The sequence below is a fragment of the Numenius arquata genome, chromosome Z, assembly GCF_964106895.1.
Source record: "Numenius arquata chromosome Z, bNumArq3.hap1.1, whole genome shotgun sequence".
NCBI lineage: Eukaryota > Metazoa > Chordata > Aves > Charadriiformes > Scolopacidae > Numenius > Numenius arquata.
The window spans coordinates 24,620,136-24,648,066 of record NC_133616.1 but is presented as its reverse complement, the minus strand read 5'-3'; positions in this window follow the sequence as shown (position 1 = coordinate 24,648,066).

Genomic DNA, 27,931 nt, shown 5'->3' with positions numbered 1-27,931 from the left:
AAAGATAGGTGATGGGTAGCAAATCCAAACCACATGCTTCTGATAAGAAGTCTCAGGTGACTAATGCATCATGCTGAAATACATTAAACTTTTGAGGTACACAAAAATTATTCATGTTCACTTTGTTACTGGGCTGTAGTTAATGCAGACCAACTATTAACAGTCAGGGAAGTAGGTTCAAGGGACAGAATTACTCCAGGAAGCCAAGAAATGAGGGCAACAAAACATCATCTTGAAGGAGAGTATGCTATAATAATGAATTAATTCATTGTAAGTCTGCACTGTAAGTATGGTGCAGGCAGCCTGCAAGCACAGCCTGAAAGTAAAACCTCCATTCCATGTAAAAAGTTGAAATTTTGGCCCCCTCTCCCTGAAAAAAAAACCAACCACAGCTCAAACCCCCAGAATTCCATTTCTGAGCCTGTGAAATAAAAGTGTTGGGAACAACCACATTGCAAGGGACCCTGGAAATGCATGAGGATGCTTGCTGCCAAGTGGGGTTATTGTGGAGTTGCACAGCATGTATACCACCATGGTGGCATATAAGTTGCAATAACTGCAAGCATATGAAACGGACACATAAATTTTGATAACTGCACTTTGGAACTGCACGTTGAATGATTTATACTAGCACTGAGTTAAACCCAAATTGAACAAGTAAGTCATGCTGTATTTCTCTGTTTAGCTGATAGGTCAACCAGGCCCGAGATGGTATCTTCAAATAATTGGGAGGGCTATCTAGTGAATTATGCCTTCTTTTTAAAAAATTGTCTATCTGACTGTCTTTTCTCTTTTGTGGATCCCATTACTAGCAGAGCTGGAAAATTCCAAATCTGATGAAGAGTTTATACTCAATACAAAGCATGTTTAATTATCTTTGGCTTGTCTTAAAAGCAAAGGTCTTTAGTCAGGTGAACTCCTGTTGACTATAGTTGCAGTTTGCAAAAAACTCTTTCAATATAATGGATCTTTCTCCAAAAAGGAATGCAGGAAGTAAAATTAAAATCTCCAGGAATAGCCCTCAGGATATAATGCTCTACCCTTAGCATGGGTCTGGCCAGAGGAAAGACTGCAAACTGTATAACTAGATATAGAATTATAGAATAGCTTGGCTTGGAAGGGACCTTTAAAGGTCATCTAGTCCAAACACACTGCAATGAGCAGGGACAACTTCAGTTAGATCAGGTTGGTGAGCAACCTGATCTTGAATGTTTCCAGGGATGGGGCATCTACCATCTCTCTGGGCAACCTGTTCCACTCTGTCACCACACTCATTGTAAAAAATTTCTTTGTTATATCTAGTCAAATCTCCCCTCTTTTAGTTTAAAACCCCTTTCCCTATCAGAACAGGTCCTGCTAAAAAGTTTGTCCCTGTCTTTCTTATAAGCTCCTTTTAAGTATTAAAAGGCTGCAATAAGGCCTCCCCAGAGCCTTCACTTTTCCAGGCTGAACCTCAACTCTCTCAGTCTGTCTTCATAGGAGAGGTGCTCCACCCCTCTGATCATTTTGTGGCCCTCCTCCGGACCCACTCGAGCAGGACCATGTCCTTCTTTTGCTGAGGACTCCAGATGCAGTATTCCAGGTCGGGTCTCATCAGAGCAGAGTAGAGGGGCAGAATCACCTCCCTCAACCTGTTGGCCATGCTTCTTTTGATGCAGCTCAGCATATGGTGGGCTTTCTCGAGCTTGTCCAGGTCCCTCTACATGGCATCCCATCCCTCAGGCTTATCAACTGCACCACTCAACTTGGTGTCGTCTGCAAACTTGCTGGGGGTGCACTCGACTCTGCTGTCTTTGTCATTTATTCAGATATTAAACAGTACTGGTCCCAGTATGGATCCCTGAGAGTCCGTATATAGGTAAGCTGCAGTGGGATACAGGTCCCCACTGCTGGCTGCTAGTGTGGCCCAGTGAAACACGGGGAAAAGCTATGGCATGTCAGCTCACAGGGATGCATTGGAACATACCAGCTTTCTTGCCTTGAAGCTACCTGGCACATCAAACAACCTGGTTTTAGCCATTAAAATGATTGCATGCTAGATTGTAAAGCACTATGAGTTGTCTGCACACAAACAATGGGGAGGGAAAATATGTAGGGTTGTTGCCTCCAGCTGAACCCTCGGGGCTAGATGAGGCTAGTTGAGATCTCAGCTATATCGAGGGTTTGGGAAGCATCCCGGCTGTTCTGCAGCACGGAGTCCCAAGCAGGGTCTGCATAGATGCAGCAAGGTGGCCCTGAGGGTTGTGCCTTTCACGCTTGCATGGCCGGCAGCAGTGGGGAGAGGATGGACAGCCATGCAAGCTCCCGGAAAATGGACCTTTGCTTTTTCACTGGTGTAAAGCCAGGGCAGTGGCACTAGTTTTGATGCTGTTCATTCAGATTTGGCTGAGGGCTGAGAGCCCAGCCCAGACCTGGGGCCCCAGCAAAGCTGTAAAATTAAAGGAGAGTGGGTGACAGTGAAGGGGGAAGGCAGAGGAGTATAGAGATGTTTATCATGTGCATCCTGAGGCCTGTGATGTTCCCAACTCTTCTTTCACACTGAGGTGGGTGGGATTGTGCCACCGGGAGTGAGGGATCAATGCCTCTTTCAATACCCTTCAGTCAGCCATAGGCACAGTGCTCCAGCCCAGCTTGTGCAAGTCATCTGTAAACACCTGGCTGAATGGGCTGACTCTGAAGCCTATCTGAAATGCTGTGCTGAGGACCCAGGCAGATGCAAAGGTATGAAGCCCTGTATAGCTCTCTGGGAGACAGAACAGAGGAGCAGTCACATTGTCAGCCCCACTGGTGCTTGTCACATGCTTAAAATCAAGCATATTCTTGCTTGCTCTCCTGATTATAGCCAGACTCCTCTGCTCCAGACCCATAAAGTGGAGGAAAGGGTGGTGCTTGGACTGGTTCACAAATGGATGGCTTTAGGACTTGGAGGGAGGCTATCTGAAGAAAGACCACCTGGTCCCCCAAAGAACATATACTAGTCCTAGGCGAGAGTCCTGCTGGCAGGGGTGCAGGTCTAGGCTGAAGGGCTGGCTGCCAAGTTTTCAACCTAATTAAGAAGTAAAAAAAGGCTGTGGAAAAACATCACATCCACTTCAAGGTACCCGGTGAGAAAGATGCCATTAGCTTGGCAGTTGACATCTCTATAAAGCGAGAGCTCCTGCCAGTAGCTGTCCTGCTGCAGCCCAGCACACACTAGGATTCGGACAACGCCCCAAGAGGAGAGCTGGTGGAGCAGCTGGAAAAGATGTACACTGGCCTGTGGCAAGGTTTACAGACCCACACTCAGGGCATGATACTGGAAGTCTGCCGAGCGCTCTGGCTGGCTTGCACAGCTGAACCATTCCTCTCTGCTCTGCCCCCATCCTCCGCACTGGTGCAGCCGCCACACGACTCCTGCTTCAACATGTTGCTTTACGTGGTGTCTTGTGTGCTGCAATAGAAATTAGGCTGTATCAAGATGAAAACATAATTGTTCTCAACAGTGGTATAACTGTAATAACTGCCTCCAGGAGCAACCCCTCTGTATGTGAAGTTTATGCCAGAGACTCAGGAAATCACACATCTGGGTTGCTTTATCTCCCTTCTCTGGTCTCGCTGAGGACTAGGCTGCAGATTTACCCTCTAGCCCGGAATGAGGGACAATTTACTCCCTGGGACAAGCTGGAGAATGAATTATAATTCAGCAACTGTCCAAACTATGTTTCTCTGCAGCTCCATGCCCAGCCCAGCCTCGGGCTGATGCAGGCTGGCCCTGGGAGCTGGCAAGAACACTAGCAGACCATGTGGGAACCTTAAGGTGCAGTTATTCCCTGAGGCCCGCCCCTACCCACCATGGCACACCAGGAGCATCCCTGGAGCAGCAGAGACCTTCACCATGGATGGTGAGAGGCAGGAGGTCTGTGCAGTGGAGGCAAGGCAGATTCTTTGTACTAGATAGAGAGTTGTTACAGAACAGGCTCAGCCCCTGAAGCTTCATGTACAATGAAGTGTCGAAGACCAGGTTGGATGGGGCTTTGAGCAACCTGTTCTACTGGGAGGTGTCCCTGCCCATGGCAGCAGGGTTGGAACTAGATGATCTTTAAGGTCCCTTCCAACTCAAAACATTCTATGATTCTGTAATAATTACTGTCTGCTGCTGGTAGGGGCTGGGGGACAGGCAGCTGCTGCTGCCAGAGGGAAGGGACTCGGTGACGACCAGCACATGGCACCATTGCCAGCAGCTGAGCAGCCAGGCACTGCCTGCTGGAGGCAGTCCCTCCTCCTCCTCCCCCTCATGGGACAAAAACGGCTGGAACATGGATGGCATTGGTAAAGGACGTTGGAGGTCCCCTTCTCCCACACAGGGTCCCACAGAAGTAGGCTGAGCACCCTGTTTGGTATTAGAGTGTGGTGGTGCATAGCTGGGCCTTGTTTTGACTGTGAGCACCACCGTTGACCCCAGGTCTCCATTTCTGCAACAGAAAATAGGTTTTTGATGAAACATGAGTATGAAAGAGGGAAATGCTTTCACTAAAAATGAAGGGTTCATAGAAAGTAGCAAGGGCTAGCAAACTCAAACTGTTCTCTTTAAAGACAGCAGCACTGCAGAGAAGGAGGTTAATGAACACTGATTTTTAGTGTAACTTTGTTGTAAACATGGTTCCCATGCACTCCTGAGAGCCAGCTTATTTCTGCCCTAATGAGCAAGCTGAAACACAGCCTTGCGTATGCTGCTGAAGGCAGAGCCAGAATACTCCAACACAATAAAAATTCTCCATTGCCCTCAAGCCTCCATCTAAAATTGTATCCAAACCTGAACTGAATTATTTCTGAAAGGGTAATTACTTCTTGATTACTTTTTACCAACCTCTAGGCTCCCAGGCTCCAGGCAGAAGTTGAACTGTCAGATGTCGAAAGGGGAAGAGAGAGAGAGAGAGAGAAAGAAAATGTTCATACAGCAACTCCGGCCCAGCTGGAAGAAAGAAGAGCAATAAATCTTTTCTTGTGGGAGCTCCAGACTGCTTTCCAGAGGCTGTGTTTCTTCTGATGCATTTCTGATAAGCCTCCAAACCCTGACAGGATGCTGACCTGCCCTTGCTGCAGAGCACAGGAGAGGAGGGGAGAGCTTGGCACTGGTGGTGCATCGCAGAGGTCAGAGCACACAGATGGAAGGCGGTCTCCACTGAGTTACTCTTTGGCCCCCCATGGAGATGGGCTAGGAAGGGGTCTGGTCTTTCTCTCCCACCCCAACCACAAGCCAGCACAGACTGAGAGGTCACCCACCCTGCAAAGCGCCGCTCACCACTGATGAGTTGCCCAGTGCCGTTGCTGGTGCGATGCAGAAGGGAATTGGGGTGCCCCCCGCTTTGCAGGAGTCACCCACCAGCCCTCAGCCAGACCGGGTGGTGCATTTTCAAACTCTCCCTCCTCTCCGAGCCTCACTACTCACAGTGAACGATTCAGGAGAGGGGGCTTGCATTCTTCCCCACTTGGCTCCGCCTTGCCTGGACATGACAGCAACCTTGCATGCTGCCCAGCGAATTTTCCACACCATCCTGTGCGGCACATGAACTACCTGCATGCAGACGTGCCTGCTGGGACTGAACAATGGTTCATGTGGGCTGGGGATTTTGTAGCCCAGTGCATCGCCTCTCTGTTACCTGGTTTCCAAGCGAGGGATTCCTTCGGTTGATCACTCTCTCTACACAGAAGCCCCCTCATATTCCTAAATCTTCCTTACTGCACTTTTTTTTTAACCTTTTCCATTTTGAACAGGCATAATGGCTACTGGACATGGTATTCCTGGAATATGTATGTTTCTTTTTTTCTATGGGGATATGTAATGCTTTTTGTTTTACTTATTACTCATTTTAACAGATTCTTACATCGAACTTTCTTAGTATGGAGTTGGTGCTAGCATAGACTTGTCTTCTGCAATTCCAGTCTTCTTGAATTCCTTCTTGAGAGACATTTGCTCATTTACAGTCTAACCATATGCATGTAAGGGTAAGTGGTTGGTTTTTTTTCCTGCATGCATAATACAAAAGGCTCTTTTTAACATTAAATTTCATCATGGCAGTTTATCATTCATTGTTGGTGAATACTGAGAAAGTAATTTTTCCCCAGCAAAGCTAATGGAATTATGCATGGTTTTTCATTTGTGGAGCAAACATCACCAGTGTTGCAGCCCTTGACCAGATGTCTTGGTTATAGCTGCTGTATTTGAGTGAATAACACTGCAAGGAACATGAAGCCTAATTCATTCTCAAAAGAAAGAGTCTGATCCTGAACATCTTTTATTCCTTTAAGTGTTTTAAGTGATGGCTTCCTTCCTTCATTTCTCTTTGATTCAGCAGATGCTCTGTAGCATCAAGACTAGTTCGGGTAATATTTCATACAAACTCACCATGCACTCATTGGGTTGGATTTATTTCCACAGGTTCCTTCAATCACAAGGGTACCATATATTTTATATTCCTCAGTATATCAAAGCCTAGTGCCAGGATGCAAAGTTTCTGTCTGTGTGTACATGTGTGGGTGTGAGTCTGTTTCTAGGATGAGAAAGGAAAATCAGAAAAGGGGACACAGCACAAATTGGTGCCTTATAAGGGACCTAAGTTTTCCGTCTCACACATCAGCCCTATCATTTCAAAGAGGCTTTGGGGAGGGGCCACAAAAATATATTTTCACAAAACAGTAGAGCACAAATAGGCCCAGTTGAGGGAAAGCAAGGCTCCTGTACTGACTGTGGTGGGTGCTACAACAGGCAGGACAAAAGGGAGCTTTCACGGGCTTTTAGATCAAGAATAAGGTCAATGGGCTTCTTAAGAGAACCAAAGTCAATGAGAAAAATCAAAAGAGATCTGTGATGTGCTCTTGACTAAATGATCCAATTTCAATAGAAATATGTTAATTTGAATTTTAGTCCAAGTTCCTCATGTCTGGGTGAGGATTGGCAGACAATTCAGCCTGCTCATGGATCCAGAATGACAATAGTGTGTAATTAACAGGAGTAATTATTATTACTAACACTGAAACGTGTAAAGCCTACAAAAAATATGTAGCTCAAAGAGATGGCCATCATCAAGCCACAACAGTTTCATTTGCCCTGAATAGCAGGTGTATGGGCAAACAGGAATTCAACTAACAGAAAATCACAGGAAATAGAAAAGTGCAGCTTTGACCAGAAGATGACAATGCTCCATGGCTTCCAATTCATGTAGCTGTATTCTGGTGGGATCAAAGTATTTGTGGTGTTGTCTTCACATATTTTTTCAGTCACTGATTTTCCTTCTCAGGCTAAGCAGCTATTCTGTTTCATTTCCCTCTTATTTATCAAGTAACTTAAAGACCTATCCTCTCACAACAGGTCATTCCTGTAAAAATTATACACGACTAAATTCACATTTATCTTGTCTACTGAGTATCTCAACACCCATTTTTGAGTACATTCTCCGTTTTCACTTCAGAGAAGGTCGGTAAGACTTTTAATGCCACATGACTGTTTCTCATACTCATAATTCATTTCTTTTAGAAAGAGCTACACTCTTTAAAATTAACTAGTAGGTGAGTATTCACACATAATAGAAATAGAGGAAGAAAGAAAACATGTTGAAAAGCTTAAACTAATATTTTATTTTAATCAAGCCTTTTATTTTTCCCTCAAATGGTAATAAAAAGAATACACACAGTCAGCATGGTTTCATTTCCTCAGGAGTTGCACAGACTGAGTGTTGTATCAGGTGCTACAGGGGCTTCTGTGGGAAGCGTGGTTTCTTTGTTTGTCCTCTATACCTCATCAGGCAGTGAGTGAAATCTGAGTAACTTCTTAAGACGTGACTGTGAGTTTTTCCACCCCAGTTTTCAACTGAGACTGGGAAAAGAGGCAGATGTTGGTGGCTGTGGGGAGAAAGCCAACAGAAAAGGACAGGGTGAGGAAGGAGGGCCGCAAAATTAGAACCTAGAGCAGCTCAGACTGGGACCCCAAGGCTTGCCGTGACAGGGGCAGGCTCCATGAAAAGGCTCTGATTTCAGCCATCTCATTTTGACAAGAAATGGGCAGAAACAGGAATGATTTTTGATTTAGCAACACCTCTTTGGCCAGTTGCTTAACTCAAGTGGCTTGGATCAGAGAGCTGTTTTATTAAAACCAACCATGTTTGCCTGGGTGCATGTTTCAGATAGCTGGCTCTGGTTTGGGCTCGTTTTCATGTGCAGCCACAGGCTCACGCTGCCTGGCTGGCTCCTTTTGGCAGCTCTCTCTGACCTAGCCTGTGGCCACTGAGTGTGCTTCATTGTTAGAAAACCAGGGAATCGGGTTTATTTACTGGGAGTGACCGAGTTTGTTAGAGCAGAAGGGGGGGGAGGGGGGGGCAGCAGGAGGGAACACATCTAATATAGTTTATCATTTTGAATAAGCACTGAAACAACTGCTAGCCTTCCCCTGCATACTTCATTCCTTGGATCAACAAAGGAGCCCTGCCAGACGTCAGATTATATATTCCACAGCTGAAGTGTTTGCATAACTTCTCAGTGGCTACCATTTAAAGAAAGAAAACCACTGATGGGCCTTTTCTTAATATATTCCCCCAAGTTTGACATGTTCACGGTGTACTGCCAGCAATCATTTTGTACTTGGAAGGCAAAGTTACTCATATCTCCACCATGGCCCCCGTGCCAGCTAGCAAGACGGGACTGGCTTTCCCCGTTTTCACAATCTCAGCATTCGACTGCGGGCAGTGCTGGAGGGGCACCCAGTTCTCCGCACCCATGGAGGGGGGCTCCCACCTCCCATCCCAGGAGAGTGTGGGCTTGTTGGAGCGTCAGTTGTATGTTATCAATAATGATATCAAGAAAATGCTCATTTGGCCGTTTTGGTTGGTTGCCCAGTGACTCAAAAGAAATTGTCTGGTATTTGTCTTTGGAGGAAAGGAAAACGTGACTACATCCAATTTCAACATTGGCTTTTGCAGCATTCCTATCACTGCCCAGATTTTGTCTTTACTAAGGAATTATCCAAGAAGCAAATTTCCTCTTCTTAGCAGAAGGTGCTCAGATAAGCTTTTCTACTCTGTGGCTATTGAACACATGCCTCAATATAGCTTTGGTCCCTTTGAACCCTGAGGGCTACTGAACTCTTCTGGGGCTTTTTTGCCAGCCGTCACCCTCCTTGGGTTGCTAAAATTATGGCTTGGCCAAATCCATGCAGCCCATGTGCCTTCCCCTTGCAGCAGGCCAGTGCTTGGGCAGCCTGGGCCACTCTCCCACTTACAAGAGTAAACTGAGTTTTTCACATCAGAGAAGTGCCTTTTCTATTTTTGCTGCAAGCAAAAGCTACCGAGTATCATCTCTGAAATGACAGGCTGTATGCCAAATGAGAATTCACAAATGAACCCTGTAATTAGATAATTCATTACAATCAGTGGAAAAAAAATGGGTCCAGCAATATAATTAGTACTCTGTTTAACTGTTTTTGATTGCCCTGTTAAAGGGCAGAGTGAGACCTTTGATGTTCTTCCATAGCTGGGACATACCAAGACCATGTGTCCTGGCTTGCGTTTGAAGAATTTGTAGACATATTTTTTCCCTCTCCATTTCTCTTCTGTTCTATCAAAGAAAGCAGGGTCTGAAGTCAGAGCAAACAAGCAGTTTTTCCTAGAGATTTTCTTAGAAAATTGCCCTCTTTAAGAATGTTAACCACCTCCTATTTTAAGGGAAAAAGATGGCCTCATGATGCAAGTTAGATATAGTGAACAATGAGATGGCATGCATTGAGAGGAGATGAATGGTTTATGAAGAAGAGAAATAACATAATTTTTTAGCACCTGTTAAACTTGTGGGAAGCTTCTCTATACACTGCTGAGGAGTTATGGCATTTCACCTCAACAGTACTAGAGATTTCACCCCCAGGGATTTCTGGAAGTGCATGTAGTCACTCATGTGCTTGCGTTGTAAAATTCTCAACTCCTAAGAAATGAAATGCTGTCATATAGATGGGGAATATTATTTATGTCTGCTGACACTAACTTTGAACTTCCGCTTGGAGAAGAATGTTAGACAAAATAACCTCCAGATTTCTCTTATAACTGAAATTTTTCTACAATTTTCATTAGCTCAAAACTCATTCTGTACCTGCTGTTAGTGTCAGGGATTATCTTCAGACAAGCTATTGCATATTGCTACATTTCTCTTGTCCTGTCTGTTCAGAGATAAAGACATTTTTCTCCTTTTATTTGCATCTTAACACGGACACTATGGATATAGACTACAAGAGCACACTCTCTACAGAAATGTGCTTTAATGCTAAAGAGATCTATCATTGCAAATGTGGGACACTGCTCTGAAGGCAGCAGGCGTTTGGCTACCTTCAGGTTCACCCATTCCTAAGCCCTGCAATATTGATTCTCTTCCATCTCCAGTACAGTAAGTTCTACTTTAGAAGAGTGCTACAAAAGGTCTAGTTGTTATGCAGCACTTTGGGGGCAGGGTGAGGGAAGGTGTATAACCCCACTGAATGGTCATCTGAATACAGCACAGTAGTAATTCAGCTCAACCTCCTTCTTGCTGACTGATTTACCAGCATGTTCTGTGGCTTTTGAGCCTTTCTGTGTGCCAAGCTTCATTTCCATGCCAGTTTTCCTAACTAACTGTTCTTCCACCAGCTTTCCCTCATCTGAGCACACTTGAGCAGCAGTGCACCACTACCATAGTTTGAAGCTTGAAGGCTGCCATTGTGCCCAAACTCAGCAACTGCTGGACAAGGCAGCAGAATCCCCAGACAGCCCTCTAGTCTGTAAATGACAAAGGGAATCCCAGCATGGGGTTTCTAAAATATTTGCAGGTTCCACATAGGGTAGAAGAAGTCATAGGAACAGATCTATCTATTTTATGTCTATGGAGTGACATGAGCAAAGCCTGACTTTGGGTAAGAACTCAGTTGAATCCTGTGTAGACTGACTATAGGTACTATGCTAAAAGTTAAAGCCCTGCAGTGTATATTATGTTGGGATTGAAACTCCTTCTCCTTCACTTGCAAACTATGCTTCAAAGCATTTTTTTCAGGTTAAAACCATCTAACTTTGGCCGTGCTCCATTTTTTAGGCTGTACAGTATTTCATTGGATTCCTTTTCACATGTGGTTTAACAACACCCCCACATCAGCTCTTAAGTGCCGAAGAAATCAGGGAGTGGAACAGCACAAACAAGGGTGGACACTTGAAGGAGGGAGAACTTGCAAGAGGCCTTATGTGGAGGCAGATGCTAGGTAAATATAGATTCCTGTTAACTTCTTTCAAGAAAAAATAAAAATAAACACTCTAAAAATATAGCCTAGCTGAACCTACCAGCTTCATCAGTTCTCTTTATCTGTGGCCTCCATCACTTTGTTAACAGCTATGCTTTTAAAAAAAGTTATTTTCTCATGGGCAATGTGACATCAACCTTCTCTAAACAGACACCCTTTACTCACAGGCACATATATGATGTTTAGGTGGGACATTTTTGCAAATTTTTCCTCTGTCAGGTTTACACAGAACCAGATGATTACTTAAGATCATCATTAGTCTAATAAAACAATACTTAATAAAATAATACAATACTGGTAGGTCATTCACTGAGAAGTGTTGCTTAAAAGCATTCTTGAGAATACACATTTTTCTCAGAGTTAAATTCTCTCACTATCCTCCTAAAAAAAAGTTCACAAAGGAAGGAAGGAGGGAGGGCCTAAGTACACAAACTCAGATGGTGGGAGGATATGTGCTGATGCAAGCAGAGCTGTGGTCACTGCTGTATCACCGTAGTCAGTGGCTCTCTAGACTCCAGGCAGACTTTGAAGAATGGCTGGCCCATCCATTTGAAAGAGCCAGGGGCCAGGGAATACATACAATTTGCAAAAGGGCCATGTGCTCTTTTCAAGACTTTAGGTGCCAATTGATAAATAAGAGATCCAGCACCAGCTCATCACTCCACCAATGATACGAGGGAAGACAAGGTGCAGGTTTAGGAATAACAAGAATTTTAAAAATACATGAGACTCTCTATTATAGCAAAACTTCCAGCTCTCTCCTGGATACAAACCATAACAGGAACGTACCCTTGCTTGGAAGCAGTAACTGCTTCTCTTTGCTCAGCAGAGAGAGAGCCATGCTTCAGCAGCCCTGGACAATAAGCAGAGGGTGTCAGCATCGTGCATTTTCCTGGCAAGCTAAAATACTCGAGCTGCTGTGGCAGCTGAGTCAGGCAGCTAGCCTCGATGGGCTCTCAACTGACTAGAGGCAGGAATCAGAAAGACAAAAGTCAGTTCAAAAATCAGTTGGTCTCCCAGAGGGTTCTCAAAGGTGCTTGTGACCACTGATGGATGCCTAGAGACACACAGAAAACAATTGACTTCCCAGGGCAATAGACTTTGGTTTCTGTAGAGTTAGCAGGGGAAAATACATTTAAAATTTAAATTAAAAATACATGAGGAGAGAAGCTTGAAGAATTTAAATCTATATGCAAATTTAAACCTATAGATATATATGTATGTTCTGAAGAGACTCTTACAGGAGTTAACCGATGAACTTACTGAACCACTCACAGCAGCACTGGAAAAACCTGGGTTCAGAGGTCTTCCCCATTTTGTCACATTCAGAGACCTTTAGGCCAGATGTCACCACCGTCATTAGTGTTGAGTCATTTGTCACTTCAGCTTTGGTCTTATTGGAAATTAGCGGAAACACAGTGAAATCAGGCAGCTTGTTTTGCTAAAGAGTTCGCCTAGTGACTACTGATAAAGGCAAAATTGCTTTTGCATCTAAATATGCTTGAAGATATTTATCTAGTATTAAGTTTTTTGCTTTTGTTTTCTGAAAATTGGCTTCCAGTTGGTATATATACAGCTTGCAAACTTGGTTTCACCCTAAGAGTTGGCACATGTTGCATTTTTCTGATATTTCTTGTGGTAGCGCTCACTGCCTTATTCATCTGCAGGAAGGAAAGGAAGACCGGCACCTGCAAGTCTGCCTCTGAATCAGCAAGGTATTAAAAACAATTAACGAATAAACAGTCTGTTTTCCAAGCAGAACAATGAAATTGCTGCCATCTAGATAAGAAACTGTTTTTCAAGTCTGGCCTCTTGATGGCTAACCTAGCAAAAGACAGGTGGAGGGAGCCCTTGATTATCTGATGGGTAGATGTTGAGGTTGACCTGTCAGAGGAGACTGGAAGTTATAAAAAGACAAAATCTGCTCAGACGTGGCGCGAAGGCAAGACCAAACAGGAAGGAGAAAGTGAGTGAGTGTAGCAGCTTGGTTGCCTTCCCACACAGTTATTACCTCCTGGGGTGAAAAGCAAACTGGGGAAGGGGTGCGTGGGGTTCTGTTGGGTTTTTGGTGCCTCTCAGGCGCCATCTGCGTGCAAAATGCAAACAGCTCAGGAGACTTCTTTGCAAAGTCTGTGCATTCCTGCATTCCTGTGTTGGCCACCCTGTGCTACCTGGAGGTGTGGGCAGGAGGGCAGGTTTGGGACAGCATGCTTGTGTGGCCTGTGTGCTTCAGGGGCCTGGGCTTGGTATGGAGGTTCCCAAAGTGCACCAGGCCAGTGGGGTGCTGTGACAGGGACCAGAGCTGGTGACCTGGGCAAAAGCCTGCCAACATCTAGAGGCTGCTGAAACAGATTGGCCTTCAGACACTAGTCTGAGCACAGTCACGTGGAATAGCTAATCTGGCCTGAGACAAAGAGTCATTAATCTTGGAGAGCACCCCTCGCTAGTAATGAAGCTGGGCTGGGCATGGCTTTTTGCAACCCATGGTTTTGTGTTGTAGCATCTCCCGGGCTTCCTCTTCAGTGAGGACACAGCCATGCCAGGCAGGACCAGCAGCAGCAGGCAGTTGCTCTGCAGAGTCAGGAGAGGCCCATAGCCCTTGTGCTGCTCTGTGGCCAGGTAGGCAGGCACCTCTTGGCTCTTTCTTACCTTATTTTGTATCTCTCTCTGCCATGATACAAAGAAAACCTGCAGTGATAGCAAGCGATGTTCTGGTTCTGTTTTCCACTTCTTACCACGCACACAGACAGCCTGTGTGCATCTGTACATGTGCTGGAGCTCCTCTCCAGGAGCCCCTGCTGTCTCTTCCTCGAAGGAATAGCTTGCCAGCAGCACAGCTCCATGGCTGTGAAGGCACCAGGGTACTTTCATTCACAGGGAGCACAGCTGAGGGAGGCTGCTCTGCACATAGACCTCGACCCCACATTTTTCTCACGTCCTCTTGCTCCACTGTTCATGTTTGCATTAATTTCTTGCTTTATTTCCTCTGAAACTCTCATGCAAGAGGACATTGAACATCTCCATTGACAACCTGCTCCTGCACCAGTTGCCCTACCAGCACATCTGGATAACAGGACCAGGCAAATGCTCTTGGCTGTCTTATCCTGCATAAGCCAATGTGAAACACACCCCTTCACCTGAGCTCTGTATCTTGAAGTGGATAAATACATATTGTATCAATTCCTACTTTTGCCTCATTTGAAGCTCTCTCCTGCTGCAGCATTTTTCATTTCTGTCTTGAATTCTTGCATTCTAGAGACCATCACATCCTGCTCCACTCACCACCTGGTCTGGTGCAAAGCAATGACTTCTGTCCCAGTACCAGCCATGATAATAGACTGCCGATGCTCACGACATTTATCCCTCCTCCTAGCCCGAGGCACAGCCAGCTCTGCACAGAAGGGTGTCCCAAGGCTCTGACCCAGCATGGTGTGATGGGGATAGGAAGACCTGTTTTGATGGGAAATACCACTGCATCTGCCACAGGCATGACAGGCGAAATAGGGTGCTGTCTTTGCAGTTACGTAGGAAAATGTCCCCCACGGCAAACCAGAGAGAGAGCCTGGAGCATGGATGGTCAGATCTCTGCTTGTCCTGGACAGCTGAGGCTGACACAGGCCTGGTGCTTGACCTTTCCACCGTGCATGTGGCTGTGACTAGTGCTTCCCCAGGGATGTCTGTAATCCCATCACGTGTGGTGGGGCCATCCAGGCATGATCATTTTTGGCAATGCAAGTGTCTGAGAGACCACGGGTCTGCTGGTGTCTGAGTGCTACTATTACTTTGCCTGATCCAGGCAAGATGGGTACGTCTGCCCAGATTTATTCTCCAAGTGGCACCTCCAAGCTCTCGTGCTCTGCCAGAAGCAATCTGCTTCAGACCTTGCTGATTAGCATCATCATTTTTATGCTGGGTTTCACCATTGCACCTCTACCTGATGCGTCAAGCCGGAGACTGAACTGAGGGAGGAAGAACCGTGATGGCGTTAAGCTGCCCCTCAGCTTCTCGGCAGCTGCAGATGCTCTACTCAGTCTGTTTTTCCAATGATGTCTCAGTGATGCCAATATTTCTTGAACGTGAGGAGTAACATACACTTCCTGCTATGTTTTCCAATTCAGTATCATAACCCAGCAGCCACATGCTATGAACGGCTAAACCTTTCTTCAGAGCTATGTTGGCCATCCTTGATTAATATGATCAAAATATCATAGATTTTTCACTTCTTATGGAGCTTCCAGTGAATGAATCTCAAATGTCATCCATTGGAAAAATAATTTTTTTAAGAAGAATGTAGCCCTTACCCAACTGTTACATACCTGCTGTGAAGTGTAGCAAAGCCCTGTATATGTTGCTGTTTGGTTATTTGATATCATTTGCCCATACGTAGTCAACATTGCTAGCTTTATTTTATTTTATTTTATTTTATTTTATTTTATTTTAGTTTAGTTTAGTTTAGTTTAGTTTAGTTTAATTTAGTTTAGTTCAGTTTATTATTTCATTTCGTTTTGCTTAATTTGATGCACTAGGTTTCTTTGATCACAATATGTGTCAGGCTCAGTAGTGAGCTCATCTCCCAGATTTTCTTTGCTGTCCTTCTCAAACCTAAACATGAGGATAGAACTGGAGTAATACCTGAAAGTCCTGCAAAAATTAGTCTCAGCAAGCCAAAATTAGTGTTGCCTGCATTCGGGCCTTTGCTGAATTCATTTTCTAGAAATGTTCCAGTAAATACTGGCAGCACATTATTAAAGAGAAGTGAAATTGAATTAATCCTGAGAGAATTTTTACTAAAGTTAATTACAAGCTCATAATTGTACCTATGTGCAGACAAAATCTTATTTTAGGAATTTTACATATACAACAAGACAGCAGAAATATTTCTATGCATTACTTTGTGTCTAGTTGAGTGTTACGTACTTCAAATGTCAAATGGTTGGAACAAGCAGTTTGCAATCACCAAGTCGATAATTTTTTATAGGATCTGATTTCTTCTGTAACTGATTTTGAAAAGAAAATGCATTCACTAAAGCCACAGGCATGAAAAGCAGCTAAAAATGGAATAAATTGCAGGTTATATCCCATTTGTTAAATTCTGCATAATTGCATTTTTTTTGCGATGCGTGTCAAAAGTACAAAGTGTGCCTGTAAAACAGAAGTGCCTGGCCTACAGGTGAAATATTTACTGCTCTGCAGACATCCTCCCATGATAGAGTAATTGTTCCCAGGGTGCTTAGGGTAATGCTACTGCCATTCACCTGCTTCCACATTTCTTTTTCCAAGGGCGTAGGAACTGAAGCAGGAGTGCAGCGTGTCCCACCTTCAGCCCTAAAAGCAGGGGTGCACAGCTGCCTGACAGCCACCCTCCAGGACACACCAGCTCCCGCAATAAGAAAGCAGATGCAAGCCCATTTAAAAAACACAAAGTGCACAGCAGGCTGATGCCTCAAGGATCCCTGGCACACGGCAGGCATGTCCCTCATTCTTGTTCAGCACAGGAGAACCATCAGGGCACAAGGATGGCAGAAGCCCTTCCTGGTGCCAGCACAGGAGATCTGCCCCTGGGTAACATTGATCCTGAAGTCAGCAGGATTAGGTACCCACTGGGAGTTAAGCACACACTTACATGTAGAGCTGGGTCGGTATGAGCACCCCTGCATGGCTGAGCCCAGGCTACTGCCTGCTGTGGTGGTATTTAAGAAAACATGAGGGACTTAACCTCTGGACATCAACTGAAATTTCTGCAATAACCCAATACCTCAAGATCATAGAATCACAGAATCATTTAGGTTGGAAGAGACCTTTAAGATCATCAAGTCCAACCGTTAACATAGCACTGTCAAGTCCACCACTAAACCTTGGCCTCAGGCACCGCATCATACTTCCAGGGATGGTGACTCAACCACTTACCTTGGCAGCCTGTTCCAATGCTTGACAAGCCTTTCAGTGAAGAAAATTTCCTAACATCCAATCTAAACCTTTCCTGGCTCAACTTGAGGCCCTTCCCTCTTGCCTATCACTTGTTACTTGGGAGAAGAGACCAACACACACCTCGCTACAACCTCCTTTCAGGTAGTTGGTAAGGTCTCCCCTCAGCTTCTTTTTCTCCAGGCTAAACAACCTCAGTTCCCTCAGCCACTACTTATAAGACTTGTTCTCTAGACCCTTCACCAGCTTCGTTACCCTTCTTTGGACACTCTATAGTTCCTCAATGTCAAGAGCCCCAGACTGAACACAATATTTAAGGTGCAGCCTCACCAGTGTTGTGTACAGGGGAACTATCACTTCCCTAGTCCTGCTGGCCAAAATGTTACACTGATACAAGCCAGGATGCTGTTGATCTTCTTGGCCACCTGGACACACTGCTGGCTCATATTCAGCTGCTGTCAACCAATATCCCCAGGTCCTTTTCCATTGGGCAGCTCTCCAGCCACACTTCCCCTGCATGGGATTGTTGTGACCCAAGTGTAGGACCCGGCACTTGGCCTTATTGAACTTCATCCCATTGGCCTTGGCCCATCGATCCAGCCTGTCCAGATCCCTCTGCAGAGCCTTCCAAACCTCAAGCAGATCAACGCTCCTGCCCAACTTGCTGTTGTCTGCAAACTTACTGAGGGTGCACTCAATCACCTTGTCCAGATCATTGATAAAGATATTAAACAGAACTGGCCCCAGTACTGGGCCCAGGAGAACACCACTTATAACTTGATTTAACTCCATTCACCAAAACTCTGTGGGGCCAGCCATGAAGCCAGTTTTTTACCCAGTGAAGAGTACATTCATGCAAGCCATGAGCAGCCAGTTTCTCCAGGAGAATGCTGTGGGAAAGGGTGTCAAAAGCTTTACTAAACTCTGGGTAAAAAATATTCACATCCTTTCCCTCATCCACTAAGAGGGTCATCTTGTCATAGAAGGAGATCAGGTTAGTCAAGCAGGACCGCCTTTCATAAACCCATGCCGACTGGGTCCAATCCTCTGGTTGTCCTATATGTGCTGCGTGACGGTACTCAAGACGATCTGCTCCATAGCTTTCCTTGACACTGAGGTTAGACTGACAGGCCTGTAGTCCCCCAGATCCTCCTCCTGACCCTTCTTGCAGGTGGGCATCACATTTGCTTACTTCCACTCAACTGGGACCTCTCCAGTTAACCAGGACTGCTGATAAAAGATGGAAAGTAGCTTAGTGAGCACTTCTGCCAGCTCCCTCAGTACCCTTGGGTGGATCCCATCTGGGCCATAGACTTATGTGTGTCTAAGTGGTATAGCAGGTCACCAACCATTTCCCCATAGATTATGGGGGCTTTGTTCTGCTCCCCATCTCTCTCTTCTGGCTCAGGGTGCTGGGTAATCAGAGAACAGCTGGTCTTACTATTAAAGACTGAGGCAAAGAGGGCATTAAGTACCTCAGCCTTTTCCTCGTTCTTTGTCACTATGTTGCCCCCCACATCAAATAAAGGATGGAGATTCTCCTTAGCCCTCCTTTTGTTGCTAATGCATTTATAGAAAAATTTTTATTGTCTTTTACGGCAGTAGCAACATTAAGTTCTAGTTGGGCTTTGGCCCTTCTAATTTTCTCCCTGAATAACCTTATGATCTCCTTGTCGACCTCCTAAGTTGTCTGTCCCTTCTTCCAAAGGTCATAAACTCTCCTTTTTGCCCTGAGTTCCAGCCAAAGTTCTCTGTTCAGCCAGGCTGGTCTTCTTCTGTGCCAGCCTGTCTTTCGGCACATGGGGATGGGCAGCTCAAATGCCCTTAAGATTTCCTTCTTGAAGAATGGCCAGCCTTCCTGGACCCCTTGCCTTTCAGGACTGTGTCCCAAGGGACTCTGCCAACCAAGCTCCTAAACAGGCCAAAGTCTGCCCTTCGGAAGTTGGAAGTAGCAGTTCTACTAACCCCCCTCCATACTATTCCAAAAATTGAGAACTCTATCATTTCATGATCACTGTGCCCAAGACGGCCTCCAGCTGTCACATCGCCCACCAGTCCTTCTCTGTTTGTGAACAACAGGTCTAGCAGAGCACCTTCCCTTGTTGCCTCACGCACCAGCTATGTCAGGAAGTTATCTTCCACACACACTATCGGAACCTCCTAGGCTGTCTCCTCTCCACTGTACTGTATTTCCAGCAGACATCTGCTAAGTTTAAGATCCCTATGCAAAGAAGTTCTAGAGATTGTGAAACTTCTCCCAGCTAGAAATAGAATATTTTGTCTGCCTCTTCATACTGGATGGGTGGTCTGTAACAGAGTCCCACCACGATATCTGCCTTGTTGGCCTTCCCCCTGGTTCTTACCCATAAACACTCAACCCTATCATCACCATCATCAAGATCTAGACAATCAAAACACTCTCTGACATACAGGGTTACCCCACTGCCTCTCCCTCCTTGCCTATCTTTTCTGAAGAGTTTATAGCCATCCATTGCAGCACTGCAGTTGTGGGAGTCATCCCACCTCATTTCCATGATGGCAACTATATCATAGTTTTCCAGCTGCATAATGGCTTCCAACTCCTCCTGTTTGTTGCCCATGCTGTGTGCATTGGTGTAGATGCACTTCAGTTGGGCTATTCATCCCACCACCTTTTTGGTGGGAGAAACCCTAACTCCTACATGACCATTTTCAAGCACTTCTGCAGTTTCTAACACATGAGTAATTCTGGTGTCTTTGCTGCCACATGGATGTCCATCCCCTTACCTCCACTGAGACAGCAGACCAAAGGACCTTGTTAGCACATCATCCCTCAAACATTGCCATACTGTCCCCAGGCTTATCTCTAGTGACCCTGTATAATTGCATATGTATTATTGAGTGAATATATTTTTGAGTGAGAGCGGGACAAAAATACGACATTTGCAGGGTGACATATTTTGGTCCTAGACAAACAAAAAAACAACAAAGTCAATGTTTGTGCTCAGTCTCCTTGGTAGCTACAGATACCCTTAGGTCTTCATAGCCTTTGTCTTACATGTATGCACACACACACACACAAACATATATATATATGTGTGTATGTATATATATATACACACACATATGTATATGCCCTTCAGATTATTGGCTGGTAGGTTAGCCCTGGATATTGTGTGGGAGTTGCTCAAAGGAGTCAGAACTTGAATTTCCACTCCAGCTGCCTCTCCAGGGGAATCCATCCCATGAACGCCATGGGCAGGAGAGAAGAAGCAGCCAGGTTCTGCCTTCCCTGCAACAGCCACGTGAGTCCCCTGGCACAGCCCTACATCACTCCCATACAGGGCTGCCCTACAGGTGGCAGGATGGATGGCCTGGGTGTCTTTCTGTTACACTGTTAACGTTATATTTTAGCACTTGGTTGCAACTTAAAACTGACCAAGCAATCTTTATTCTAAATGTAGGAAGTGCATTTCATTTGCATAGCTCTGATGGGATTAAAGGAGGCATTAGAGTAATTAAGGTCAGAGGAGTTTACCATTTACTAAATCCCTAAATCCATCTCCGCTCCAACATAATTCAGTAATATCATGGGACAAAAGGTCACTGCAACAACTTATGCCCATGCAGTCTTCCATCACAAGGAGTTAAACCCTTTTTTGGACAAAGAGCTGTTTTGGATGCAACACATAATTTTCTACACAGGCATCACAAGAAACTTTGCCTCAGCTACCATCTGACTCTATTAACTCCCCTATGCCTCAAGTTTGATTTTTTTTCTAGTTTTGGATGGGAAAATTAATAATACCTTTTATGCACATGAACTTATATAATTTCAATTAATAAAAAAAAAGCCCAGCTGATACAGATCTTAAATATGCATTCCAATAATTTTCTTCCTGAGTTTAAAATATTAAAGGACCCCTCTGTTAAAATGAGAGTAATAAATGCACAGGGAACGTTTGGAAGATAATGTATTATTGAATATTGTGTGTTCTTATGAGTAAGCTTGCAGCAGTTATTACTTTTAATTAAATGTACGTGCATTTGACACTGCTGAAGGCCTTAGCTCCCAAGGCCTCATTGTTATCTGTAATCCAAGGCTGCTCAATTCAATTGAAAGAGCCCTGAAACAGACTAATGCTGAGCAAAGCTGCTCTGGGGACTGACCCACATGCATTTATTGCCTTTTGCGAGTTCAGTTAGCTCCAAGCCAAGCAGACTGCACCGGGTCTGCTTCTCCACTCACAGCCTTCAGGGACAACTCACTGTAAACTGTGTCACCCCAAACCAGTCCTGGAGGGACCCTGCAGTGCCCTGCGCCAGAGGAATATGTGCCTTGCTGGACAGAAAAGGGGTTTGCAGAGCTCTCAGACAGGTAACCCCTTCATAGTGATATTTCAGTGATGATCCTGCCACCATGTCATACTTGACCCATCGTGTCTCTGAGCTCTCCCAGGTGGCTGATTCAAATCTCTAAGCCGAATAAAGGGAGTTGAAGGATGAAAACCATGGTTTTGAAACTGAGGCAATCCATTAAAATTGCTTTAGCTGTACTGCGGATAAAGAAATAGTGGATCCAAACCTGGTAGAATTAATTGAAGCACCTTCAGCCCTGCTAAGGGTTGTCAGAAAGTTGTCAAGTTTTCTTGAGACAGCTTTGGTGACACACTTGTCCCCATCAGTGACCCTGATGTCACTCCAGCCCTGCATCTGACAGAGCAGGTAGCCATCTCAGTAGTGGGACAGCATATGCAAGTGGGAATTAAACCCCAAGCAACAAATTTCACGCCAGAGATAATCAAGAGTTAGAAGGAATTAATTTGCTTCTAAGCAACAAGGGGCAGTGAACGTGCAGTGCAAGGCCCCAGTCTGTGCCAGGTGCTGCAGCACAGCTACATGCAAGAAAATAAACTGGGGATTTCTCTAGCAAGGGAGTTGTGTATTGCCCCTGCACAGCTTTGCACCTGGGACAAACTGTCCAGGAAGTGCAAGAAGACCAGGGGAGGACTTTTCTTGGCTGCTGGCTTGCCAACTTGCATTTACATAAAGCAGCAATTTTGTTGAAATTTCTGGTTTTGTTCTTTCCCCAAACAGGTTGGTTTTCTGCATCTCCCCATATGCAGGGGTGCCTCCTCTCTCCTGGCAGACCCATGCCTGGGTCTTGTGTGAGGTGTACTCGCTCTCGCTTTAGGCTGGTGCAACACTGATTTCAGGAGAAGTTCCATGGGAGCTGACCTAGAACTGACTGAACCAGAACTGACCCTGCCTGGCTGGTCCAGGGATTATTGGCCAAAAAGTCAAGAATAAACCAAGTCATCCTTGGCTTGGTGGAGGATACCAGTGGCTTGGAAGCCAACGTAGTGAGAAGAGACAACAGAGCCACTGTGGCTGATAATGCCATCCTGCTGGCGCTCTGGCTGTGCTGCCAGCTGTGTGCCCTGCCCCTGACAAAGGAGCCCTGCATGGCCACACAGCCTTTCTCTTACCTTCCTGCCTCCTGGACCTCCTGGCGCTTCTGTGCTGAGAAGCCCTGGGACTAGCACCCTGAATTAATTTCCAGATGCAAACGATGGCTGGATCTGCAAATAGTTGGCTAGGTGTTGCCCAGGATGTCCTTCCACACAGGAGCTTCCCCTGCCCCTGTCCCCGTCTTTGGCAGCAACATCTAAAGGCAGGGGTGACTCTGCCGAGGGTGCTCTGGGTGTGGGCTCCCTGTGCTGTACAGACCTGGCAAGGTTGCACTATCCTAACCACATTATTGCAACATTTTCTCCACCCAAGAAGCCAGAGACAGGTATTTGAGTTTGTTGTTTGCTTTTTTTAAAAATCAATCTTCCAAATGAATAAAGAAGAAGGAATCTGCCCAATGTCCAAATGGATGCAACTTCACAAAGGCAGCACAAACAAAGAGAGAAAAGCTTGCTGTGAAGCAGGGGACGCTTGAACATTTCTTCTAATCAGAGGGACCAACATGGCTTCTTGACCACTGACTGTTCCCAGCATTGCTAAAAGAGTAGATGAGACATCTGTGCTAAGTAAACAGCATCTGCCATCTCCACAGGCTGTTTGAAAGTGCTGACTAGCTGGTGAAGAGATTAGCACCGTCTGACTCCTCTACTAATAACTTATTCGTTACCCAGGCTTGGCAGTGCCTTCCTAATTGTCAGTTAGAACTGCTGACATTCCTGAATATTGCTCTTCAGATGTAAATAATATTTATTTGAGGGGACCGTGGCCTGTGTTTTGATCCTGCAAGTTCAGGTGAGTTCACTCACCTGAAAAGACCAAAACAAGTTTTACCTTGGATAGTACATCCATTTCTTAACTGATGTGTCATTATAATTGTCACCCTTAGAAGGGCATATTTTAAATCATATGCTTGAAATTTTGCTAAGTATCTTGAATTGGGCTGGGACGGGTAAACCTTCTTCAAAGTGGGTTTAGTCTTTGGGAAACCATTAAGCAGCTCTTCTGAGTGTTGAAGGGTGACATTTAAGTAGTTGTGTCTGAGCAGGGCCATGACTAGTAATAGTTTTTTTGAAAGGCAAAAATGTAGACAATTCCACATTCTTACCAGAAAAAATCAAATGTTGAAAGGATGTGGCTATGTTTTGTCTATGATTTGTTTACATAGATTATATACCAACTAAAGAGAGTGCCTTTTCTGAAATTCTGACTAGGGTTATTCATGTCACTGTCTTTTAAAATAGTCTGGGGAAAATTTTTTTATGAAAATTATAAGCATATAGTGGTTTTAAGTTCAAAATATGAAGTAACCAAGAGTTGTGGTTTTATTCTGCTTTCCCCTATTTTAATTTCTTTATGCTTTTTTACTACATCTCTGCTGAACAGATGGCTGCTAGCTTCTGGCAACGATACATCACTAGTCTTGGCAGGATGATGATGGTTCAATCACCCATTAATCCCACGGCAGATAATGGCTGAAAGCACCAGATCAGGTCACTCTTCTTGACCAGATTGTGCAAATCTATATGTGTTTTGGTTTTTTTTTTTCACTGATTCCTTTGAAAGCTTTTTAATTTGAATGTGCAACATTCATGTGTCAGTCATTCTGAGTCTCATCACAAATCCTCACCCTGTCCTCCTGTGATCCTCCAATTTGGTGAAAAAGCCTTAGCGTTTTTCACCTGCAAAATAAAACTCACTCCCAGAAATGGCCAATTTTCAATGAAAACTACTCATGTGAGACAGCCATGCCAGTGGATGTGATCCCTGATCTTGATTTGCACTTGGAGGCCAAGATGCAGCCCAGCACAAAGACAGATCCAGGAGGCATGTCACCCTCGCCAGCAGGCCCTGTGCATCCCTGAGTGCTGGGCAGGTGCTGGGACAGCTGGTCCTCCTTCAGCATCCACTAGCAGGAAGCGGGCAATGGGTCCTGCAGGCAGCATGCAGCAGGAATGGGAATCACACCCCAGCTCACTCCTTTGCCTGGCCTGCAGTGTTTAAATGTCCCCATTTTCCACACAATGTAATTCCAAGCAGTTTCTCCATTTGAAAAAAAGTAACTAGCGAGAAATGAAAACAGCAGACCACTGATCAACACTGCTATTTTGATTGTTCTCTAAATGAGAAAAATACAGAATAATTTTACTTGCCTTAATTTCCTTCCCGCCTGCTTGCATTTTACCTTTTTCCTATACTGTGTGCACACTGAGCGATCTTATCTCTCTAATGAATATAGACTGCAGCAGTAGATGGGGAGGTGCTTATTTGCATCCTTTGCACCTCTATGTGAAATTCATTACCGGATTATGTTATGCTGAAAGGCTCTTGGAAGATGGTCAGAACACTTGCAAACCTGTGCTGTCATAGCCTGATGAGTATCGCATGCAGGTCCGAACTTTGGAGTCCCTATTCAGCCCTTACCCACCTTACAAAGCTCCCCATGCAGCCAACAGCTGGGAAGAGGTTGAGGTTTGCAAGGAAAGATGTTGAGCCAGCAGCCATCAACTCCTACAGGAACAGCTGTAGCTCCCACAGCTGGTTGAGAAATGCCCAGATTTAGCAATTGCCCCAAAGAGTCGAGTAAACGGGTACTGTAACTCAATGCACAGACAAAGAGACTGTGGAAAGGGATTTTTGAGTGTGTTAGGAGACCCCTAGCACTGCTCCCAGCGACATTGAAGGCTGATGTTAGTGGCAGGCAGAAGAGGCTGCAGCAGTCAGCAACAGCCAGAGCTCTCAGCCTGACCTTCCTCTGCTCTGGAATGAGCCAAAAAAAAAAAGGTGCATTCCCATTTCCCCCCCCAGGAGACAATAGAGGATGAAATACGATGACTTTTATCAGCTGTGGGCTAGCTTTGTTTAGCCTGGATGTTTTTCATTAGGCCTGGCATGTCCTTATCCTCCAGTCATCTTGCAGTTTCTGATGACCGGTCACTGGATGAGTGGTCACTCTGTTCCTAAACCATCTGTGTCCACTTCTCCGGATGCTCCTGGAGAAGGACCCAACCCTGCAAGCACAGCTTTGCTGGAACAGCAAAGCTCAGATAATCACTGGGATTTCTGCAAAGTTCAAAGCTATTGGACCCCAGGTTTGAGGCTATGCCTCTTCTCCTTTTTATTTTTTAAAGATGTCCTACAAACGTATATATCCCTTCTGAAATATCCACCGCCACCAGCTGCCTACCTAAATTGAGTCAAGGCCAAATATTCTCCAAATATTTTTCATAAACATAGCAAACAGGCATCCCCCACAACACCCGGGATCCACCCAGTAAAGCCCTCTACTTGTGTCCTGTAGCTGTACCACAAGGAAAGTGCAAGGTGTGAGCCTCCGTCATCACCCTGGCAGGCATCACCACCAGACCCACCACAAGTCGGCCACCCTAAAGGGGACCCACCGGCTGGCCCTGCTCACCCCCAGCGCGGCTGGAGGTCTGACATGGGATGTTCAAATGGATGTTTACAGAACAAAAGCTACCCTTCCTCCACCCTCAGGGCTGAGGGTCCCTCTTGCTTTATATGTTTGTAAATAAACCTCTATTTCCAAGCAGGCTGTTTCCTGTTAGACCCTATTAAACACTCCTCCTGGTGCCCTGGCTTCCTGTGTTTGAAAGACCTGAACACTGTTTGTCATTTCACCGTATCTAAATACCCTAAGTGAAGCAAAGGCTCATTTACAGCTACATGGAATGGATGTAAACAATGACAGATACAGTAACAAGCATGCAGAGAGACAACCCGAGGGTTTCTGTTACGGGAACAGACCAGGCCAGACCAGTGCCATTGTGGGGACCAGGACACATCCACAAAACCAGCTTTTCAGTGCTGAGAAGACTGAAAAGAACAGCAGGGAAATATTTTCCTTCCAGAGCTTCAAAGTTTTTGGATAACTACCCAAGACCCCTTTATAGAGGAAAACATATATCAAAAAATTAGTAAACCACATTTTATTTATAAACAGGGGTACAATTTCGATTTTCTCTGACTATTATCTTCTCCTCCCTATTCCCAGCTAGCTTTAGTCCCCTTTATATTATATAAATTTTCTGCATGTGAGGTTATGTATTTCAACACAATAAACAGGTGGAACAGCAACTTAGCTTTTCTTCCTAAACATTTCCTTGCCATTTTTTTATAAAGGCTTTTTCATAAGGCTTTTCTAAGAGATTTCTAAAACCACCTTGGTGAATTGTTGACATGCCTGCAACCTTCGAATTCATCACCATCCACCCACTGGGTTTAGGTTCTGTTAGTCAAAAGTTCACATTGTACAGAAGAAGGTACAAGTGTCATGTGGCACATGACATAAATTAAGTTGGGTATCACGTTGGACAAATCCAAATCCTTCACTTAGGTGAAAGAACATCCTGTGACATTTTTCACCCATGTGATCTGTGAGTATTTATAAATCATTTGTAGCCCCAAAACAACTTCTTATTGAAATTCATGTTTGGTTTAGAATAAGAGTGAAATTCAAAGACTTCACAATGTGTTTACCAGCAATCTGCAAACAGTAAAAAGTACCAAAGTAACATGTGTGTATCCACTGCAATTAACTCACAATTAACATCTGTACATTGGACTTGCACAGACAGTTTTAAGTTTAGTTTTCAAAAAAATCACCACCTTGAAGGTGGTTTCTTCCACAGATTTTTCCCTGAATAATTATGTTGACAAGGACCGAATAAATTGAAAATATTTAAATTTCATTGCATCATATAATCAATGAATAAAATAATCATTGCATAAAATATGCTTACTTGGAAAAACCAGTCTGCTTTGCTCTGATTCAATTATTTCTGTCATACATAAATGTTGAGATCATTGTGAGTTTTGTCACTGACTTCAATGAGGCTCAGGATTTCCTCCTGAGAACTGATTAGTAGGAAGGTCAGGCTTCATAGAGAAGATTAAATACAGACATTACACATTAGCATTATGAACTCCTTCATACTGTCGAATGATTAAGATTTTGTGCTATATTTCTTTTCAATATTGTGTGAGCATGCTTACTTTGTACAGACCTTTAAAACAAATCAGTAAGATGGGAGTGAAGTTAAGTCAAATATTAAAGTATTTCATCATAAGTCCAGGGGCATTTATTACTAGGCCCAGGAATGAACAGCTGTAAGATTGTTGTGCCTGGAGTATCATACAGGAGGTGGTTATAAATATGTCTTTTTTTCTTTCTTTTCCTCTTTTTTTTTTTTTTTTTTTTTTGAGATGGAATGCATGGAAACTTGGATCTGCACAAGTTATCAATTTTCTTTTTCC